This window comes from Lactuca serriola, chromosome 2, assembly GCF_051521515.1.
Source record: "Lactuca serriola cultivar US96UC23 chromosome 2, Lser_US96UC23_V15, whole genome shotgun sequence".
NCBI lineage: Eukaryota > Viridiplantae > Streptophyta > Magnoliopsida > Asterales > Asteraceae > Lactuca > Lactuca serriola.
Window position 1 is genome coordinate 233,340,537 of NC_136409.1, and position 19,815 is coordinate 233,360,351.

The 19,815-nt window shown below is 32.1% G+C and overlaps 2 long non-coding RNA genes across 9 annotated transcripts; both read right to left on the reverse strand.

The window, feature by feature from the left end:
* Window positions 1-9,885: 9,885 nt before the first annotated feature.
* On the reverse strand, window positions 9,886-11,617 carry LOC145088889 (uncharacterized). 5 transcript variants are annotated; one of them, XR_013701287.1, is made up of 3 exons: window positions 10,907-11,617; window positions 10,437-10,545; window positions 9,886-10,178 (listed from the first exon to the last, which is right to left on the reverse strand). It is a non-coding gene; the product is annotated as an uncharacterized LOC145088889 (long non-coding RNA). The 5 variants fall into 5 exon arrangements; XR_013701288.1 differs by lacking the exon at window positions 10,437-10,545 and having other exon boundaries at window positions 9,893-10,178; window positions 10,907-10,989; window positions 11,089-11,617; XR_013701289.1 differs by lacking the exon at window positions 9,886-10,178 and having other exon boundaries at window positions 10,314-10,545; window positions 10,907-10,989; window positions 11,089-11,617.
* A 5,094-nt stretch (window positions 11,618-16,711) lies between these two features.
* On the reverse strand, window positions 16,712-19,007 carry LOC145088890 (uncharacterized). Of its 4 annotated transcripts, none has more exons than XR_013701292.1 (3): window positions 18,524-19,007; window positions 17,725-18,449; window positions 16,712-17,656 (listed from the first exon to the last, which is right to left on the reverse strand). It is a non-coding gene; the product is annotated as an uncharacterized LOC145088890 (long non-coding RNA). The 4 variants fall into 4 exon arrangements; XR_013701294.1 differs by having other exon boundaries at window positions 17,725-17,809; window positions 17,982-19,001; XR_013701293.1 differs by having other exon boundaries at window positions 16,712-17,189; window positions 17,293-17,656; window positions 17,725-18,994.
* Window positions 19,008-19,815: the final 808 nt, after the last annotated feature.

Below are 19,815 nucleotides of genomic sequence, written 5' to 3' on the forward strand. Positions count from 1 at the left end.
GGCATTACTTTGTATCGGTAGTTCTCCCTTCTTTGAATTTTCCATACTAAAGCGTTTTAGTACTTTCTCTAAGTAAGTATTCTGACTAAGTCCAATTAGTCTCTTACTTCTTTCTCTTACTATCCTTATTCCCAAAATGTAAGAAGCTTCTCCGAGGTCCTTCATAGCGAAGCACTTCCCGAGCCAGGACTTTACCTCCTGCAGAGTCGGGATGTCGTTTCCTATGAGTAATATGTCATCGACATATAGAACGAGGAAGCTTACTATACTCCCACTGGCTTTGACATATACACAAGATTCGTCTTCGCTTCGTACAAATCCAAACTCTTTGACTTTCTCATCGAAACAAAGATTCCATCTGCGAGATGCTTGCTTAAGTCCATAAATGGACTTCTCAAGCTTACACACTCTATCCGGATGCATCGGATCCACAAACCCCTCTGGCTGAGCCATGTAAACATCCTCAGCCAACTTTCCGTTAAGGAAAGCGGTCTTGACATCCATTTGCCAAATCTCATAATCATGAAATGCGGCAATTGCTAGCATTACTCTGATAGATTTAATCTTCGCAACTGGTGAGAAGGTCTCATCATAGTCAACTCCGGGAGTTTGAGTAAAGCCCTTCGCAACCAATCGCGCTTTATATGTGTGTACGTTCCCATCCACGTCGGTCTTCTTCTTGAAGATCCATTTGCACCCAACAGTCTTGCGTCCGGGCACGTAATCAACCAAATTCCAAACTTGGTTATCATACATGGATTGGATCTCGCTATCCATTGCCTCTTTCCATTTTACAGACTCCGGGGCTTCCATGGCTTCCTCATAGCTATTAGGTTCATCAAGATTTACTAGTGTACCATCACTAATATACGTGTCCCCTTCGGTAGTAATATGAAAGCCATAAAACTGGGGATGAAATCTAACTCTATCGGAACGTCTAAGAGGTAAGGATTCGTCAATTGGTTCAACTGGAGTTTCCTCCTCGGTTTGAACGCCAGCGGTAGAGGTTCCTTCATCTATCGAATCTTGAATCTCCTCAAGTTCGATTTGCCTCCCACTGTCTCCTTGGCTTATGAGTTCTCGCTCTCGGAAAACTCCTCTCCTTGCAACGAAGACAACATTGTCCTTCGGTCTATAGAAGAGGTATCCAAAGGATGTCTGCGGGTAGCCGATGAAAATACATCGCTCACTTCGAGGTTCAAGCTTGTCGTGAGTATCTCGTCTTACGAAAGCCTCACAACCCCAAACCTTGATATGTGCCAACGAGGGAGCTTTCCCTGTCCAGATCTCGTGAGGTGTTTTGGCAACCTTCTTAGTAGGGACTCGGTTAAGGATATGGGCGGCAGTCTCTAAGGCATACCCCCAAAAAGAGATTGGTAGTGAAGCACGACTCATCATAGAGCGAACCATATCCAATAAGGTTCGATTACGCCTTTCTGCCACACCATTCAACTGCGGTGTCCTAGGAGGCGTCAATTGTGAAACTATTCCACACTCCTTGAGATAATCGTGGAATTAAAGACTTAGGTACTCTCCTCCTCGATCGGATCGAAGCATCTTGATTTTCCTGCCCAATTGATTCTCCACTTCATTCTTGAACTCCTTGAACCTTTCAAAGGTGTCTGACTTTTGCTTTATTAAGTAGATATACCCATATCTACTATAGTCATCGGTAAAAGTCACATAGAAGCGGTTTCCATCCTTCGTGTTTGATCTAAACGGTCCACATACATCGGTATGTATTAGGTCCAACAGACCCTCGCCCCTTTCACAAGTACTCGTGAAGGGCGACTTAGTCATTTTTCCAAGCAAACAAGACTCGCATGTGTCATCTTCCCTAAGGTCGAATGACTCCAACACTCCATCCTTTTGGAGTTGGGCTATGCGTTTCTTGTTGACATGTCCAAGACGACAATGCCACAAGGATGCTTTATCCATACTAGTGGAAGAATCAATATTCAAAACATCATTTCCAAAGTTATCAACAATCATAACGGTTTCATATATTCCATTACATGGTATAGCTTCAAAGTAAAAGACACCATTTAGATAAGCCAAAATAGAACCATTCTCATTATTAAAAGAAAATCTAAATCCTTGTCTATATAAACCATGAAATGAAATGATGTTTCTTGCCATTTCTGGCGAATAGCAACAATTGTTCAAATCTAAAACTAAACTATTCCTAAGCACTAAGGAATACACTCCAATCTTGGTCACAGGCGACGATCTTCTGTTCCCCATGATTAGATTGATCCTTCCTTGCTCCACATCCCTACTTCTTCTTAGTCCCTGCACATTAGAACAAATGTGATAACCACAACCGGTATCAAGGACCCAAGAAATAGCATGATTAGAATCGTTAGATTTGATTGTATATATACCTGCGAAAGATGGCTTGATCTTTCCTTCTTTGATTGCTTGCAGGTAATCTGGGCAGCTTCTCTTCCAATGTCCTATCTTGTGGCAGTGGTGGCACTCTGCCTCCTTCGGGTTAGAGCAGGGCTTAGCGGGATCAACTTTGGTCCCACTAGAAGAGGCACCATCTCGGGCTTTCACCTTGCGATAGTTCTTCGATGAAGCTTTCCTCTTCTTTCCCTTCCCTTGTCCAATAGCCAAGACAGGAGCAGCGGGCGGATTTGGAGTAGGTGCGACAGACTTGTCTTTGAAGTTGCTCTCAGCAACCCTCAAGAGACCTTGGAGCTTGCTTAGGGTGACCTCTTCTTTGTTCATGTGGTAGGTCATCCTAAATTGGTTGTACATCGGAGGTAAAGAGTGAAGCACCATGTCGATCGCCATGTCCTCACCGAAGTCAACATTTAACTTGCGAAGGCGGTCGACATACCTTTGCATCTTTTGCAAGTGCATGGTAAGAGATTCTCCATGACCCATCTTCGCGGAAATCATGTTAGTGAAAATCTCGTACCTCTCTTGTCTCGCGTTTTGGTGGTACCTCTCCAATAAGTCTTGGTGCATCTCATACGGGTACATGTCCTCGTAGGACTTTTGGAATTCGGAGTTCATGGTGGCAATCATGATGCAATGTACCTTCGTTGCATCTCGCTCATGAGTTTCAAAGGTGGTGATTTCGGCTGGAGTAGCGATTTCGGTGTTGATTTTCTCGAGCTTCTCATCAAGGACATACTCTTTGTCCTCATATCGAGCAATGGTGCGAATGTATCTTATCCATTCACTAAAGTTCGTTCCATCGAAGGTGACCTTTTGGCAAAGGCTCATCAATGTGAAGGAACTAGCAGCAGCGTTGTTTGCGTTCGACATCTACAATTAGAAAAGGACGAAGATAGATTAGAATATGAATCCCTAATTATCACCCAATAAGAAAAATTAGGGCTAGGATCCAACAATAACATTTACATACTAGAAGAGGGATGCCGTAATCTAACATGTAAATAAATTGAAGGTAAGTGAATGACGATTCACTAATTCTCCATCACGAAAACCTGAACTATTAGTCCTAAGTGTTTTTGAGAATTCCTAGGTTCGGATGAGATTCATTGAAACTAGTCAATGGCATGTTTAAATCTCGATATGCCCCTCTTGTTTGTGACTGGGATGCCGAGGATCACAAAGCGGGTGTGAATTACCATGCAAATTCACATGGTGCCTTCATTGTAACGATCATCTATTCGATGTGCCGGTAAACCACACACGCTCCATCGAACTATGACAAACAATGAATCACCCTTTGCCACCTTCGCTTAGAACCAATTAGTGTGCCGGTAAACCACACGCGCTCCACTAACATCTTAGCAAGGTGCAAAGTGTAATTTCATGGGATTGCATCAATTCACTTTTCCTAAAGTAACTAGGATTGGGAAATTTTAAAATAATGTATAGTTACTTTATATTTCTTATTATACTTTTAATGAGAGGATGAGGTAGCCCTATCCTACCCGTTCGGCTAACGACCCTCCACCAATCAAGCAAGCGGTAGGTGTGAGTGTACACCCATTAAGCGCCATTTTATAGGCCGCAACCTTATACCCACCTCATAGATCGGCTTCGTGAATGGGGCCTACTAACGGTAAGACTAGCATTTAGTTATACATATATATATATATATATATATATATATATATATATATATATATATATATATATATATTATTCTAGTAATATCATATTAGTATAGGGTTGTATTTTAAAACTTTTAAAATCTAGGGTTCGAAATTTAAGTTGTCTAAATGAAAACTTTTAATCACAAAAGTAAATTTCAAAACATGAGGGTAGGTTTTAAACATTTAAAACATGGAGGATCAAATAACAAATAATTCCAATTAACAATTAATATCCTAATTATCTATATTTGATTTATTCAAGATTTCTTTTTAAGATAATTACCAAAATAATCAAAATAATTAATTAATTATCATATAAGGAAATTAAATATTTAATTAGTTGATAATTACCTTTAACTAGATCAAGATAACAGTTATATTTATCAGAAAAACGAATTAATGTTGATCTAATTAGTTTATGGTAAGTTAAGATAAGATAAACACAAAGAAATCCCGAATCTGGCCATTCCTGACGCCTGGACTCGCCGAGTGCACAAAGGGACTCGCCGAGTCAGGCCTACTCGCCGAGTCCACTTTGAGACTCGCCGAGTCCATGACTCAGAAACCAAAAATCGAATTTTGCAGGTTTGTTTCAGTTAATCAAGCAACAATTTACAGAAAACCAAGCTAGGCTCTGATACCACTGATGGGTTTTAGCCATAAGAACTTTCCTATGTGCGCATGCAAAACCCTAATGCTCGGATCTAGGCTTTCTAATAAACATGCTTTGAATCCAAGACTTGTAATTACTAATTAGCTTAAATAACAACATTGAAATAGATCTAGAATCATACCTTTGAGTTCCTTGTTGATCTTGAGGTCTTGGAGCTTCTAGAGTCACAAATGTCACTCCTCTAATGGCTTACAAACACCAAAGCAAGGAGGATGATTTGGGAGAGAGGAGAGGAATTTCGACCAGAGGTTCCTTTCTTTTGGTCAAGTGTCGAATTCCATCAGCCATGGGGTCTATTTATACTTGTAGACTCCTTAAGGATTACAGATAAGTCCCTATCAGATAATCTTCTCTTAAGGCTATCCAAATCCATTCCTAGATAACTCTAATGGACGATTTTAGCTTTCCTAATCCTCTTAGAATCCGTCCATAGTATATCCAAATGGATTTACAGTCTAAAGCTTAACTATCAAACAATTGACAGTTTATACCCCTTTATTTAATTAATCTCTTTAAGTCACCAAATTAATTCTAATTAATTCTATGACTCATATTAATCAAATAACAAATATATTATTCATTATATTATTCTCATAATATATTAATAATATTTACTCTCTCTTAATAAATCATCCTATCAAGTTGCTATGGTGAAGGCAACCCAAAAGGACCATGCACAACCGGATATAGTTACAGCCTTAGACACTATTCCAACACTATCAAAACATTTAACACCAGTATATTATCATCTCACAAGATCATCATTGTTATATATATATATATATATATATATATATATATATATATATATATATATATATATATATATATGGTTGAGATCGGTTGAGAACTCAAAGTTTCCCGAGAACCCGAGAATTAAAGTGGAGTGTTGGATCAAAAGTAATTCGTTAAGGACCTGATCGTCATCTTACCAATCTCATTTAATGTTTAATTTTTTTGTGTTATTTAATATATTAATATAAATGTACAAAAATTAACAAAGTAACTCAAAATTTTGGATTTTTTTTTTTGAAAAATAATTTTTGATTTTTTTAAAAAATTGAGATTTTTTAATTTTTTTCAAAAAAAAAATGAAAAAAAATATTTTTTAAAAAACTGCATCTTTTTTTAAAAAAAAAACTGCGGTTTTTTTAAAAAAGTACAATTTTTTTTTCAAAACTGCATTTTTTTTAACAAAAAATCTCATTTTTATTAATCAATCTATAAACATAATACAAGTATTTTATTCGATACAAAATAAAATATAAAAAAAAATACAAAGATTCACAGTGTTATCATTTCTTCATATCAAGATTTCTATATTTTCTTCAATTTATCACTTTTCACCTCTTCAATATTTTCCAAAAATTCTTCAAAATCTACTGGAAAATTAAAAAAATTGATTAATGCAAGAACACGCACATGTATATATCATGTAAGATTCACATGTGATTATATAATGTGATATTCACATGTGATTGTATCTTTTAAGATTTAAATGTGAAATTCACAAGAAAATTTTAAAAACTAATTAACGAAGAACACTTACACAAAATGCATGTGTGCATATAGACATAATTCATATGTAATTCACTTGTGATTTACATGTGAATCACATGTAATTCACTTGTGATTTACATGTGAATCACATGTAATTGATATGTGATTCACTTGTGAATTACATGTGATTAATATGTGAATTACATATGAATAATATGTAATTCATACGTGATTTACATGTGAATCACATGTAATTCATATGTGAATTACATGTGAAACACATGTAATTCATATGTAAATTACATGTTAATCAAATCTAATTCATATATGATTTACATGTGATTCATATGCGAATAACATGTGATTTACATGTGAATAACATGTGATATGTGAATAACATGTGAATCACATCTAATTCTTATATGAATAACATGTGATTTACATGTGAATAACATGTAATTCATATGTGAATTACATGTGTATCACATGTGATTCATATGTGATTTACATGTGAATCACATGTAATTTACTTAATAAGGTTCGGAAAAAAATCAAGAAAAGAAGAAAAAAAGTTACACAAGGGATTTTCTAGAAGGTTGTCATTATTGGTTCCAACATCAATCATGATAGGAAGAACCTATTACAATGAAAAAAAGGAAAAAGATATATGTTTGCAAGTGAGAAATTTTAGAAATATGTATATATTGAGATGGATAATGTGCAAACATTACTCTCTGAGGATTTATTCCAGCTACAGCAAAAGTCAATGAAGAGGTTTAATACGAAGTAACCCACCTAACATCCTCCATTTGCAATTTATAGAATGGTTCATTGAGCCTTCAAGAATAAAAATAGTGATTGAACGATGAAATTCACGAATATTTCCAGATCAAAAGTAGCAATTGATTTGGGGGTTTGGTTAGAGGTTTTTAACATCTTTTGCAATTCAATTTTCCAGTTCCGCCATCCATTGCTGATTGGACTTTTGAAACAAAAAACAAAATCAATATGAAAAAGGTCAAAAATAAAAAAAATAAAAAAAATAAAATAAATAAAATAAATAAATAAATAAAAACTTTTTATAAATCTAAGTAGATTTATATATAGAAGCGAACCTGAAATGGCAGGGCCACAGGGGTTGACTACGACATCACCAATTAACATATACATTCCAAGTATTGCAATGAAAAACAATACATTAATATACATATAAAGAGATTGAATAACGTGCAAATATTCTTCACGTAAAAGAGCATGTAAACATGTTGCCATTTTCAATAGTTAAATGGCTTTAAAAATATCTAGATTCTTTTTGTTTTTTAGGTTTCAACCTACCAAACAATACCTACATCTCAATTTATATAATTATATAATTAATTCATTTCTATAAAACAAAAACCCTTCAAAGAATTCCAAAAACATAATGATTTTCAAATTTTATATTTTTAAAATAGAAAAATAATCAAAGAATAAAAACAATTACTTGGTACCGAAACCGTTAACACCGAATATTGATTCCATGTAAATCAAAGAACCGGTATTGGACCTGTTACACATAATTGGTGTGATTTTGGGACAGGTTCCGGTTTGAAACCGGTACGGGATTCGTATTTTGTACAATTACTTGAAACCACTTATCATACTATATATGATCTATCTTATAAAATCCTACATTTCACATTGTTTTGGGTGTTTGACAGTGTCATCTAATGGTTTGTCAGCCATGTGAAATAGTATTTCATCTCAGTATATATATAAGAAAGCAAGCAAGCACCTATGTTTGAGTGAAGGCAATCTAATAAATATGACATTAAAGAACCCTAGAACATACAGTAAGAAATATTCTTTTGGTTGTTTGTGTCCAAAAACATATAAAAATCAAACAAAGCACTGAATCTCATGCAACACATAAAATAAGTTTAAAGCTAACATTAATAGATACATTATCGTTGAATATACCTTAATTTCATTACCAAAGCCCATATAGCAAGTTCTTACAAATTCCGTCACTCAAATTCTTAATGTCCTTGTAACAACTCAAAACCATCATCTCCATAAACAAGACATGCTAACATGAGCATTGAAATTGATAAGAGAAAAGACATTTATAAAATAGATTGTAAATAATTGTAAATGTACTATAAGAGTTTCTGCATTTACATATTAGGCGTGGTCTTTTTAGTTTCATATACAATTGACGAATGAAGAAACTTACATATGCAATATCAACAATTTCAATTCAGCAAAAACAAAATATTAATATTCCTCAAAACTGAAACAACTAATTAAAATCAATAGAAAAATGAAACTTACAGAGTCGTAGGAATCAGAGGAAACGAGTAACAAAGTTTTGTTCGAATCTTTCGGAATCAATCTTCGTTCTCTTCTAATTAACTGGACAAATCAATTACGATGATGTTTCAAATCTATCGTCGGCAGGGCAGGTTAGGAGCGATCTTCCATAAAAAAACAAAATCGACTGTTAAAAACAATCTCATATTTAGGTCGGTGATTAATTCCAGATCTGGACGACGTTGTGATGTTGATTTTAGGAGAAATTGCAACACTCGATAACCGAAACATCGGCGAAGGCGGCGAAGTAGGTGGAGATGATGAAATATCAAAGATCATTCGACGCCGGCAAAGCAGATTGTTGAAGCAGGCACCGGAGAAAAAGGTTGTTGGGAGGAGGACAACAGATCGTGGGTTGGTTTGTGAAAGATAGATGTCTTGTAAATTTCCTGTATCAGATAACAGATTAACATAAACTTTAATTATATTATTCTTTCCTATAATACACCTCTCTCATTTAATTAAGATACCCCCAACTCTTCGGTGGTTCTACTTATTTATAAAAACATCACCTTGTATTTTAGCCCTTCATTTTTTTGATCAAACGTTCCACTTTCAGTTCTCGGGAAACTATGAGTTTTCAAATGATTCTCTCTCTCTCTCTCTCTCTCTCTCTCTCTCTCTATATATATATATATATATATATATATATATATATATATATATATATATATATATATATATATATATGGAGAGGTTATATTGAGAACACGATAAGGTTGAGAACGCAAGAATGATTGTGGACCAATCGTTTGTTAAGTACATAATAGGCAATTTACAACATAATTTAATATGAATACGTTATATGTAATTAATGGATGTCAATGTAACCATCGGTTTCCAAAATTATAGACAGGATTTAAGAAAATAAAGATTCTATTTTTAATTAACAAGAAATTAAAAAAGTATTATTTAACATTATAATTTTAAAAAAAATTCTTTTACTTTTATCAATCAAATATTAAAGATATTGAAATAAATATATTTTCTTTGGATTCTTATGAATATTTAAAACATAATTAAATGTTTTTTTTTTTCTTTTTCATTTATAAAAAAAATAATAATCATCAATTTTTCTTTCAAAATTAAAAATAAAAAAAATTTCTAGTATCTGATTCATACGGTTTTAATTCATGAATGAATAAGAGGCAAACTATCAATCATACACGAATATACCAAAAACTATTAATCATACATAAATATACCAACGGCCGAATAAAAAACAAACTATTAATCATACATGAATAAAACATAATATTCAAATAAAAATCAAATACAACTATAATCATAAATGAATAAAATATGTTGTACAAATAATTATAATATACCTCTAATCATAAATGAATAACACAAAATAAAAAAGAAATTACAATGCATAATTTAGGTATTTTTCATTAATCTTAAATGAATAAGACACAAAAATAGTTGCAATATAGAAATTGTGTTGTGGCTTATCCAATGAAGTTGTTATTTTGATTTTTCTTTGTTGTCTCTGATTCTTGTAGTCTTGCGGTTTGTATATTGCAACTTTTAATTTGCTACGCATAATAAATTTTTGTCTTTCATTCAATTACCTAAAAAAGAAAGAAAAAAAATCCGTTAGAAACAAGAACCCCCACCTTGTAATTTAACATGCTTTAGCTCCAACTCAATATCCCACCAATCACATAATCAGTGACCAAGGTTCATCATTTTCACAGGACTTTCAATTTATGGATGCAACTTGCTCAAATATATTATTCTAGAAATTTTATTCATTAATGGATAAAGCTACAATCATAAATGAATATCAAGGTGGTGCCCCCGAAAAGAAAGTATGGATTCGAGGTCACCATTTGGCATCTCTTAGCACTTGCCAACAGGCGAGTTATAGTGAAATCATTTATCAATTTAGGATACATGTATAGATATGGAGACTGTAAATGTGTAATTCCACCACACCTGCATAGTAAAAGCAATTATAAAAAACATCGACTTGTAAGATGAAAACTAAGAAATGAACCAAAAATACATCATTTTACTTAGCAAAATTGGGTGTACAAATCAGATTTCAAAACTAGTAATCTTGCCTAGTCTACAGGTCAAACCAAAATGACGGAAACAATTCAAGTTAAAAGATCAACAAGAACCCAAAATTGAACAAACAAAAGAACTATAAAGAAATAAACATTCTAAAACTTAGCAAATTTCCTATCAAGCTGAGAAACTTCCAAATCTACGCACTTCCAGTATAGGATTATGATATAATAATAAGCCCTATTATGCGGATTAAACAACAAAAGAGGAATACATTGGAGCATACCCGATCAGTGAAAGTGAGACCAACTTTAACCCATAAACTAAGAAATCATATGAATCAATGCCGAGAATCATTAAGAATTCATCCTATTGACACAAAAGAGAAATACGATAAGGAAGAAACCGAAAAATAGGAACGATCGTCTCAAACAATACATCGACACGTGAAACAACTTGTGGAGTTACCGTGATTAACGAAGAAGACAATAAACTTATGATTCCATTGACGGTGATTAAGAATTCACGATGAATCGACTTCGGAAAAAGATTCGTGATAAAAATTTAATCTATTCAAATAGGATAGGATTGATGTTGGCGACATGCTAGTGAAGTGAAGATGCTCTGGTAGTTGTTGCTATGGAGAGGCGGTGGTACATCGAAGTCTAGAGAGAGAATTGGGTGTCAGATGCTAAATGCAACTATACAAGTGTGAGATCCGAACGTACATATGTGTGGAGGCGGACCTGATAGCCATGGCCGATTGCGACCAAACCCTAAGCGAGGTGTCGGCTACTTTTTTGTTGGAAAATGAAGATCCATTGAAGCATAATAGGGGAGGAAAATGAAGATCGGGTTGTAAATGGATTAGACAATCTTAATATGAAGTATAAATAGGGGGTAGAAGTTGGGATAGATAAAGGCAGGTTGTGATGAAGGTGATGGATTTTGTGCCAAGAACAAGAGTCGCTCCCAAACACGCAGAGCCAACATTCAAATATTAAGCCCAATTTAAGGAAATTAGATTTACGTTATTTTCTTATTTACACTACCTAAATTAAACCATTTCAATTTACCTCAATACCCTTTGTTGTACCTTTTTATTTTCATTTTAAGATTTTCAGTTTTGATATTTACAAAAATGGCCCTTACATGTTATAGCCCTAGATTTAAGTAATTAGATGGTCGAAATTTGTTCTTACGTTTTTAACCTTTTATGTGTTCTCGATATAACCTATATATATATATATATATATATATATATATATATATATATATATATATATATATATATATATATAGGGTTAAGTTTATGTGAGATGACCTAATTTTGTGAGACCGTGAGACGCATTTTTTTATTTTTTTTATTTATTTTTATTTTTTTTAGTTAATTCAAGTTCCGAAAATAATATTTAAAAAAAGAATTTTTGGATTTTTCCATTTATTTTGCATTTTAAAATTATTTTTTAGAATATGTACAGTGTAATATTCTATTAGAATATTTCACGTATTTTTCGAAAAAAACAAGATTTTTTTTTATTTTTTTTTATTTTCTTTTAGTTAATTCAAGTTCCGAAAATAATATTTAAAAAAAGAATTTTAGATTTTTTCATTTATTTTGCATTTTAAAATTACTTTTTAGAATATGTCAGTGTAATATTCTATTAGAATATTTCACGTATTTTTCAAAAAAATGGGATTTTATTTATTTATTTATTTTTTATTTTTTTTAGTTAATTCAAGTTCCGAAAATAATATTTTAAAAAAAGAATTTTTGGATTTTTCCATTTATTTTGCATTTTAAAATTATTTTTAGATTTTGTTTCACGGTCTCACAAAATTAAAATGGTCTCAAATGAACCTGAACATATATATATATATATATATATATATATATATATATATATATATATATATATATATAGTACTAATTTCTGTTTTTTCACTTGGAACTTTAATTTATTTAGGTAATTGCAAAACCCACTAAGAAAGCAGTTCAAACCAAATCTGCAACTGCAACTCCCGATAGATAATTGCTTTCCATGAAATCTGGAACACTAGTATATACTAACTTTACAGTTTTCAATACTTTTAATTTATCTTTTATATTAAAATATAATTTTATATATCTGTCTTAAATCTTTATATTAAGCAAATACAAAAGCCACCAAAAAATCTGCTGAGTCTAAGACTACCACTATCAATCCTGAGAAACCAACAATTTCACCAAAAAAAAACCTTCACCGGGTCAATGTTTTTTTTCATGCTAAATATATATTTCTGTCCTTTTTTTTCTGATTCTAATGTTACTTATCATTGTAGCCAATAAAGTGTAATCTATCATATACGTATAAAAGGAACATCATTGCTCGTGGTACCGTTCACTTATCATCAGAAAGACAATTCGTTCATGGAGTTCCTCTACAAGATGATTGCTATAAAGTTTCCATTGATGAATTGGTAAAAAAAGATGCATTTCTACCCCATAAAACTGGACAATTCACAACAGTCGAGGATACATATAAAAGTTTTGTTGCTTGGCCAAAATACCTTGTGCAAGTCAATTCAAAGGTTTGTTTATGCTAACTTCTTTGTGCATTACAATTTTTTTCTTCATAAACTGGTATACTAAGTTTTGAATGAACTTATTTTTTCATTTCAATGTTGTTTGTATAGGTACCAAATATTATATCACATCAAGACCATCAACTTCAAAACTCAAAGAAAAGGAAACCAACTTACATATCATCTGATACCCTTCTCAAGAAGACAAGAAGCAATATCAATAAGATGAATGCCTAGTTATGTCTAGGTTTTAGTTTATGTTGTGTTTGCTTTTTTTTACCATAATTTAAATACTTGCAATTAGTACAATTTTCTTTTTCTTTTTTGGTATTTTAATTAGGAATTTAATATATGGATTTGGATTTCAATTATTACTAACATCAAATTATGAATTTTGATATTGTTTCATATTGTTGGGTTTGATTACTTTAATTTAAATTATTCTAATGTGTCTACAATGTAGAAAAAGTAACAAAAATTTAATTATTGTGGCTTTAATATAAATTTGGCCATGTTTTATAGGTTTTCAATGTCTCTAAAATTATACAATGGTTACTTTACATCATTTTTTAACGTGTGACTAAATGGTTAACAATAGTCATAATTACAAGAATTATGAGTCTAAAATTGTTTTAAAATGATGTTTTTTTTTAAGTTTTTTTGACTAAGTTAAACAATAACAACATAAAAAAAACAATTTATGTGGCAAATAAATACCATAATTGATTGTTGTGACTAATTACTACCAAATCGTCACTTACAAAATTAATTACATGTGCCCATTTACTGAACATGATCATGTTCAACGTAATTACATGTTTCTAAAACATACCCAATAGTCTTAATACGATACCGAATAGTCATTACTTTTAATTAAATGTGTCTTTATAATACTTATGATTGTATTTCACTTAATAGTGTGTCTTTATACGATAGCCAATAGTCACAAAAGTTGATTGTTTTTGTGATTAGCTATTAGCAAATCGCCACTTATGAAATTAATTACATGTGGCCATTTAGCGAACATGATCATGCTCACCGTAATTACATGTTTACAAAAGATACACAATAATCTTAATAAATTTTAAGTGTGTGACAACATATCAGAAAACAACCACACTAAAACAACATAAATGTCGCAAGTTGGTGATATACAGTCACTACAGTTACTAAATAAATGTGTCTACTGACGGTTTAACGTTACACTATTGGATAAAATGGTTGATTTAAGGAACAAAAGTCCGTACACAATTGCCACACTTTTATAATACGGCCACATATTTTCATATCATACGGACACTACATTATAACATGTTTTTTAATGTCCGATATTGGATAACTACATATAAAATATATTAACGATGTTTATACCCCATATCAAAATTCCTAGTTCTGCAACTGCTCTTGGCAATTATGTTTTACAATTCTACCCTTAATAATAATGATAATAGTGATCGAGAGTTGGTCTTGAAGTTTTCATTAATTGTTTTGGGTTTTATTGGATCCAGACTTTATATATATGTATATTCTTTTAGCTTGAACCATCACCTAATTTTGTAAGCAATCTTTTGTATTCTACACATTGATGCATAAAGGATAGGAGGATATCATATTATAAAATGTCATGTTGACTCCTTTGGTGTAACGAAACGATGCAATATAGGTTGGTACATTTTAGCTTTTTTACAAAAAAGTAATAAATAAATAAAAATCCGTTAAAATAGGTCGAAAGTATGGCATGTATAATCAAACGAAAAGAGCACGAATCTTGGGATCTACATCCATTGGACTGGGAGAAAGAAATTAACATAATATTAGATAAAAAACAATTAGTCATATAAAAAAAAAAAAAAGCACAATCCATCGGACTTCAGAATTCAAATTTAGTATATTTGTACATTTTTCTTTTACAATAAAGTCAGTTTTTCTTTAAAAATTACGATAAAACTAGTACACATGTTTTTATCATCTACATCGTATCACTTCGATACTTTGATTTTACCGGTAACCATGGGAATGTGAGAAAGGGTGTGGTGATGTATGGAGGATAGAAGCATGCGAAAGTGCCCATTTTGTTTTACTTTTTTTTTTTTTTTTTTTTAATGTAAATCATTAATTTAATTCAAAGAAGAAGAAGTACAAGTTGGTCATTTCCAAAGACCTTGGTTTAAGTTTTTGAAACACAAAGATAATTAGTGTTAACTTTTTTTATGAAGATTTACACACAAAGTAGCCACCTTTATTTCGATATGCGACGTCCATTTAAGCACTTTACTCACCAACAGCGAGACACAAAGTGTGTGTGTATATATATATATATATATATATATATATATATATATATATATATATATATATATATATACACACACACACACTAGCCATCTACCCGCACAAAGCGGCGGCGGCGAACAGATTTTTTTGATAATATGTTTTTTTTAACAAAAATGTTATGTTCTAAAAGAAAATACATATCCAAAACAATAGAATCCAACTTTGGTGTTATTTTTAACATGTTTTTATAGGAACAATGTCTCACACCATAAAACAAAGGTATTGTTATGGTTACCAAAAAATGACTTTTACTAACAATGATCATATTTGTATAATTTAGTAATCACTTTGATTTTTTTATTTATAAAATAATAGAAATATACCAAACATAGTAACAAATAGTCAAAAATAATAATGAGAGCAACAAATTAGAAATATCTTGTAAGACTTGTTGGAGTGGTGCTTTTACATTATCTTGAAAAGAAATAAAAAATAATAATGGAATAAAATTAAAATAAAAACATCAATTTCCAATTAATTATGTCAAGGGTCTCTATCTTGGTCCTTAAGTTGTACAAACGTCAATTTCCAAATACAAACCCCTTGTGATTAACATATTTTTTAAATGTCATTGCTTCAAAATGTTTTTGCCCATTAGTTATTTTCTAATGCATTTATGTTTTACTAAACATGTTAAAAGGTGTAATTAAAAAAAACATGCCGTCAAAACTTGATACCAACCAGTTCCTTCATATTTTCTTGCATTCATTCCATATTTTCTTTTAATAAAACAAATTCAATATGAATGAAGCATCAAAAAGTTGTCAAGTAACCACTTGAAAGATCAAGTATTTTCATAAATGCATTTTCACTCTTTTTTTCCAATTAATTTGATGTAGTTTGTGATTTTCTACCAAATATAGCATTTAATTTCAATAATTATCTTTATTAGGCATAAAAAGTTGTTTTGAGTTGGATGTTAATGATGTTTCTATAACTAAGTGAAAATTTCAAAAGTATAGTGATGTGATGATAAAAAAAATGTAGGGTGCTATAATAAATTACTGGAAGATGAAAGTCAAACCATGAATAGCATCATAGATTAAGAGCCAACTGAAGCAACACCAATCACTACAAGTTTATATGAAGATTTAACGGAACACCAAGGGTAAAGATGTCATTTTCAAAAAATGCAATCCACTATATTTGTATACGTATCATTGTTGTCTAAAGACATAATCAAAGCACAAAAGGTCCAAACTGTGAGTATTTTTGTCAAATTCGAAGATAAAGAAGGTTTTCAAGATTTACCATCCCACCACTCAACAGTAACTAACTATAAAGGGTAAAGATGTGATTTCCGAAAAAAATATTACAATCCTCCGAAATTAGATAATATGGCATCGTTAACTAAACAAAAGATCAAAGCATAGAGGACCAAATAAGAGTTAATTTCGTCAACATCAAAGAAAAAGAAGGTTTTCCCCTCACCATCTCTTCAATCTACCCACCGTACCTACAGTAATACCAACTTGCACCTCCAAACCCATGGGGAGAACTGCAAGTTTTTCTGCTCCAACTTAATTAGCATCATACCAAAAGCACACCAAGTAAATACTTTTTGAATACATACTGTTGGTTATAACAAAAATATGCAGATTTCACATAATAAGTAGATTAAAAAAATGACCATTTCAAACTTTAATTTGCAGACTACTTGATACCTAACTCTGCATATCAGGAAAAAAAAAAAAAGGCAAAAAGTAAACAGAAAAAAAAAGCTAGAAATTTATCATAAAAAGGGGTTCAAAGAGAAAATAATTTACGATTTACCTCTTCCAATTAGAAGTAGTGGTGCCAATGAAGAAGTAGGGTTACCTCAAGAGTCAAGAGTTTAATTTAGACCTGCAGTCAATTAACGCACCTGATCATCCGTTTTCAGACCTAAATTACATTAAAATAGTATGGCCAAAAAAATCAGTGAAATTAAGATAAACAGGATTTAGGATTGAAAAAAAGTCAGCATTCGGCATTTTGCAAATTGATAAGTGTCTTTTCTTTTATGCAGTGGGGAGAGAACGTTGGTGGCGGTAAGGATGGTAAGAGGATGAGGCGAGTGTTGTGAAGTGTGAGGTCCTCATGGCAGTAGTGCCTGGTGCGATCCAAAAAATGGTGGTTGTTGAGTCTTGTAGAGCACCTAGATGAAGAGAAATCCAACATGTTAGGGATAAATTTGACAATAAAAGGGACAAAGATTCAATTCACCTTTTTTTCTCTAATTCAGCATGTGTCCCTAGTTCACCTTGCAGACCACTTACATTAAGATCATCGGAAAGAACATTAAGATCATCTGAAAGAACCAGGGTGCAAATATTAAAAAAAAAAAAAAAACAATTGAGATAATTTCCCAAAGTTGTAGCTTGAATCTAGAAAAATACTGAAAAAAAACTAAATAATTATCGTTGAATTCCCACAATAAAGTAAAAACCTTTTCTTAAGTGGAAATGTGAAATGAAGTTTACCATGAAGTAGAGGAATTAGACTCGTTAGTTTGGCGTTGCCAAACCCTAATTATCCACAGGAAGTAAATGAACATCACAGTCATTACAATGAACAAATTAACCAATTTTAGTACGACACAAAAAGCAACAAATCTAAGAAAGATTAATTCAGTTTTATAAATATACAATAAAGATGGGAATTCAAATTATTTAAGTTTCATACCAGGGTTGGAACTTGAAGCGGCGTAAGAAGGAAAGGAAACTGAGTATGAAACTATCAGGCAACTTATCCCTTTCAAAAAAAATTATGAGGTTTCTGCTTTGGTAAAACAATGGATGTCAATCAATGAGAAATTGAAAAATAAGGAGAAAATGAAACATTTGAGGACAACGTGAACTCCCTAACACACCACACACCACTGGTTGCAAAATAAACCAAAAATCGGACTTACTAGATATTCCAACTAAAAATCAGACTCGATCATGCTTCTGTTGCAAAATAAACCAAAAAAATGAACATATGTTGCGATAGGGGAGAGATACACAAAAGTTTGAAGCCCTACCATTTGATGTACTGCATCTAATAGTTCTAACTTAGATCTAAGGGTTTCATTTGCGAATCCTGCTCAAGATAAGTAAGGTTACAAATCAACGACTGGTGCAGTGGTGTCAGATCGTTGTCACAGGAGTGATGGATGATCATGCGATTGCGATTGTTGAGAATACGAACCCGTGAACAAATATCAAAAGACTAATTTATACATGAAGATGGGAAATCAATTCGTATTTACTAACAAGACCATAAGTTGATTTAGGAAAGGAAAGCCATACTTGTGAATTGAAGGCAGTGAGCATAACAAGGGTCTGACATCTTCAATCTTCTTCAAATTACTTGAAAATCAACAAAATTAAATCAAAGAAATTAGGAAATTTAAACCGAAAATAAAAAGAAAATAAAAGTGAATTGAGTATTCAAGGATTAGAAAAGAGGGGACAGAGATATTGAATTTGAAACTTAGAGAGAGAAAATATGTTTTGAGAGAGAAAGTCTTTTCTTTCATTAATTTCTTTTAATGAAAATGTTCATTACATATATAAATTACATATATAAGAACTTAAACATAATTGTAATGAAAATAACTAAAACTCAAAACTACTCTAACAAACAGGACACGTGGCAATAAACTCTTATTGATAACACCCCCCCCCCCCCTCAAGCTAGAGGATATGGTTGAAGACCCACCTTGATTTGTAGCTTCTTGTTGTTTTGGTCCTGGTAAATACTTTGTAAGAGCATCTGCAATCTGTTGATTTGTTGAAACATGAGATAAGGACACTTTTGAGTTTTTCTCTAACTAAATGACAATCTATGTCAATATGTTTAGTTCTCTCGTGAAAGACTGGATTGGAGGCTATATATAGTTGCTTGATTATCACATTTGAGGGGTATTGGCGTAATATTGGGCACTTGAAATTCTTGAAAAAGTCGACTTAACCAAGCCAATTCAGCAACTAATCTTCTCATGGATCGATATTCAGCCTCTGCTGAAGACAAAGAAACGGTAATCTGTTTCTTGGATTTCCAAGAAATAGGACTATTTCCAAACATGATAAAATACCCACTAATCTTCTCATGGATCGATATTCAGCCTGGTGATTGGGCATGCGGCCCAATCAGAATCACAATATGCCTCAAGGATATAATTGTCATTTTGGCGAAAAAACAAGCCTTGATGTAATGTGACTTTGAGATATTGTAATACGTGTAGAGCAACTTCATAATGTGCTTGAGATGGCGTTTGATTGAATTGACTGAGGTACTGTACTCAGTAAGACAAATCAGGTCTTGTATGAA